At 35.2% G+C, this 4,307-nt stretch overlaps 1 pseudogene; it reads right to left on the bottom strand.

The window, feature by feature from the left end:
* Positions 1-3,436: 3,436 nt before the first annotated feature.
* Positions 3,437-4,087, bottom strand: LOC104660587 (annotated as a pseudogene).
* Positions 4,088-4,307: the final 220 nt, after the last annotated feature.

The raw sequence follows: 4,307 nt of genomic DNA, 5'->3' as shown, positions 1-4,307 counted from the left end.
GATGATGACATAAAGGACTCCATCTGTCTGATTTTCCACTGTATCCCCAATGCCTGGCATATGGCAGATATTAACTAAATTTATCTTAATTAGTATATATTGAATTAATAAATAAGGTTTATAATTTTATGATTCTATACAAGTTATTTGCATTGATTTGGAACTTTACTATTAGCAGATCTCAGTGGCTGGTACAGGCTACAAGTTTTTATTCTGTAATTTACAGATCATTGTTAAAAATATAGATAAGTTGGAATCCAATTACATGCCTTACTGAGCCCAATATTTAACCTTTTTCATTGACAAAATGTGATTTTAGTAACTTTCTTGTCTTTGAGTAATGAGGCAATATATGGGCTACCAAGGGGATATACATATTAAGTAGCCTTTCCCAAAGCTTTCCTTTTGATAAATTAGTTTAAGTTTTTCTAAGAATAGATTTTTTAGATAGAATATTGAGAATGAAAGGTGTAATTATAAGAGGACTAGACAGAAAGCACTAATGATACCCAAAGCATGTGATTCTACATATTAACATAATAATTTCAGAAGCTAAAAAATTAAATTCTATATTGAGTAAAGTAGAATACAAAAGTACAAATCAGACCATGAATATTGGCAAAATATAAAACAACCTTGTTTAAGAAGAAACTCAAATTGTATGTGTCTTTGTGTGTGTGTCTGCACACAAAGCTGTAAAATCTGCATTATCTCACCTAAAATATTTTTGAAATTTATTTATTTTCACATTATTGTATTTTATTACAATATGTGTAGTGTATAGTAAGTTAAGGGGAAAAAATGTAAACAAAATGAAAGTCATGGGGAAAATGGCATCTTGCTTCCATCTTCAACTTAAAGTTACTGTTAATCGATTTATACCATTATGTCAAATTATGGTCGTCCTTTCAGAATTTTAGACACATGAAAAGGGACAAGGTAACACCAAAGAGTTAAGCACAGAAAGTGATATTGATTAAAAAGTTGAAAGTAAAATCTACCTTGACTAGAACTGAACATTCAGATCCCTCTCTCCACAGGAAAATTTAATTCGAATCATAATGGTTCCTATTTTGACTAGTTCATACCATGTCAATTAGCCACTTATGACTTGAAAATACCTTTTCTCAGCTGCGTTTGACTGTCTAAAACCCTTGTGAGCATGCTGTTTGGCATGTCTCACTGCTCTGAAATCATCATCTGCTTTCTAAAAACCAGAAAATCAGTTTGCTTGTGATTTAAATTTCAAAAAATAGTTTGAGGAAAACACAAAAAGAATCAACTGTTTAAAGTCTTATCCTTTCTTCATTGTACAACAGCTACTTCTACCGAAAACAAGGAGTATGTGGATACTTTCTAAGAACTCAAAAATGAGAAAACCAATATCAGAAGTCTGGGTGCGTGAATATATGTGCATACATATGTACAGACTTAATCTCTATAGCCCCCAAAGCAGATTTTAACGGGTAATCCCAACGTTCTAATTCAGAAAGCAGAGATAAACAGTTTTGTTTCTAAATCAGTGGTATTACTAGATGAAATGTTTAGTAGAATATTGCACCTATAATTCAGCAGTCCTTTGATTATATCCCATTTAAAAAATCAAAATAATAAGCACATTCTTCTAACAGCAATGAATTCTCCCACTTTTTATTTATTTTGACATACTGGTATTTCCATAAACTTGCAAGTGGAAGATAAGCTGTTCAATAAAAGCCGTCTTATACATATATAGTATACAGAAAATATTTTAAAAGTCTGTTTGTATAACAGATTATTTCGGTACTGATGAAAAACTAAGATACAAAGAATTGGCTAGAATGAAACCATCACTAAAACCAAGACACACAGGGCTTTCCTGCACTTCATTTCAGGAAAAAGAATTCCAGGTAATTCTTACTGTGTTAGAAGAATAAAGTACATTTGTCCCAGTATACATTATTGCATTCCCTTAAAGCAGGGACTATTAAAAGTTTTTAAATTAAACAATGTTCAGGCTTACTTCCGTCTGTACATTCTGGAATAATCGTTATCACTGGTTACACACAATTCTCTCCTCATGTAAAAAACCCCCCTCCAAAACAACAACAACAAAAACCTCAGTTAGTTGTTTTCTTAAGTCAAAGTAAGTCAAACAAACTAATAATAGTAATTTAATTAGCAAGCTGTAAATCAGGGAGGTATAGAAATTCAGCAGTTAAACTATTTCCTGCCTACAGTACTGCCGTTACTCAATTTATTAGAAGAATTAATAGGCATTGATGGTCAAAATAAGAATTTCAATATTGCAGGCAAATGACAGAGGAGTGAAAGAGTTCCTAATGTTGTTACAACGTTAATGATCCTTTAAAAGGTAAAGGATTGTGTGCATATGTGTGGAAAGGAGTAGGAAATAAAAGCAGGAGGTTAAGACAGGTATTTAAAGGGAATGCTGGGATAGCTACATTAGAATATTTATTTAAAAAAAAACTGCTCTGAAGTCTGCCCAGTGTACCGAAAACATAAAAAACAAAACAAAAACAAAAACAGAGCCGACATTAGTGCAAGTTTAATCTGACAATTTATTTGTGGGGAAAAAAGCTAGTTGGATGAGAAAAAGTGCAGTCCTTTCCTTGCAAACACAAAGAAACTCAACAGGAATTTTAAAGGTAGTAGGCCAGAAAATGTGACAGTAACTCTTATAATCCTTTTCAATTAAATAGACAAATGAAGTTGTAGACAAGTGTTAAAATACTATTCAGCCTGAATATTTATCAGTCTATATATCCTGTTGTTCAGTTGGTTTTGATTAAAAAAACCCAACACGCTTTTGCTACCAGCAAAAGCTCTTGCTACCAGCACATTTAGAGTGATGAAAATAAATTAGTTCCTCTCCCCCTTAAAGATGCTGTTTAACCTCTAACGCATGAAAAGCTATATACTCTCTTATACATATTAACGAGTATTTTTACATAAGTAATGCAGTTTTGGACTTATATATATATATAGTATACAGAAAATATTTTAAAAGTCTGTTTGTATAACAGATTATTTTGGTACTAACAATAAATTAAGATACAAAGAATTGGCTAGAAATGAAACCATAACTAAAACCAAGACACACAGGGCTTTCCTGCACTTCATTTCAGGAAAAAGAATTCCGAGTAATTCTTACTGTGTTAGAAGAATAAAGTACATTTGTCCCAGTATACATTATTGCATTCCCTTAAAGCAGGGACTTTGATATTACACTGTATTTGTGGTAAAGTACTAGGCACAAGAATATATATCATTTAGGCATTTTCAGTCTAATCAGTCTCTAAGGTTATCATTTAATTCTTGGCAATATATAATAACTGGTATGCATTTTGGTACCTAAGTCATGCATTGTGGAGAACAAGAAGCAATGCATTATAGTAACAGGGTTTATATCCAACAATTGCAGTGTTGAACAAATCTATGAACTTCGCGATTTGTTTTGCTGTTGATCACTTGCAGCAGATCCTTAATTTGATCCTTTCGTATTCATGCTTTCTCTATCTGCAGTCCACAACATTTCTTCACCTACCTCATCATCATGTAGGTCTTTTGAAAGACCTAGCTAGTTTGATATTGAGTCCTTCATTGTAGTGAAGCTTCCTTTTCATTTCAAATTGTCTTTTTTTCTCATTCTTTGGCTGAGAGGTCCTCCTCTCCGCTGCTTGCTTCTTCCCTGAACCCAATACTTTGGTTCCAAGCCTTCAGCAGCAGCTAATTTCTTAGCTAAGGTATCTGGTACCACGGTTTCAGTGGTTTCTGTATCACTACATGCATCTTCATCATCACCCATTATACCATGGTAAGGAGTGCTTGGTTCATCTATTTTCATTAAACAATAGTCTTTGTCTGCTGGATGATATGTCGCCAGAATGTTCATTTCATCCGATTTCTGGCTTTTTTTACTCAGCTCTTTGTCGACACTTCCGCGGGGCTGTTCTGATGAGGCCACCATAGAGGAAATCCTGGATGTCTTGTTCTTCAGGATCCCCTTGATGGGCTGGTGCAAGGCTGCCATTGCCAGGCACGGGGGCTGTGGGCTTAGGGTCTGCGAAGAGAAGGGTTGGGCACTAGCAGAGACCTGCAAGCAGCTGTGGAGCCTGCTCAGGGCTAAAGCGGCCACACCTGCACCTGCTGTCTCAGAAACGGCTACCAGAGAGGTTGTCAGGACACAATGACCCTGATGCCAGAGCCAATGCTGAACTGTTGGTGGCTCCTCGCGTGCCCTTAGCTGCTGGCACTTGACCCTTAGCCACCTGCACTTGACCCGCGGCTCACAGGGAGACACTGGC

This window comes from Rhinopithecus roxellana, chromosome 17 (assembly GCF_007565055.1).
Source record: "Rhinopithecus roxellana isolate Shanxi Qingling chromosome 17, ASM756505v1, whole genome shotgun sequence".
Taxonomy (NCBI): Eukaryota; Metazoa; Chordata; class Mammalia; order Primates; family Cercopithecidae; genus Rhinopithecus; species Rhinopithecus roxellana.
Note: the sequence above shows the minus strand (reverse complement) of the source record. Positions and strands in the feature narration are given on the sequence as shown.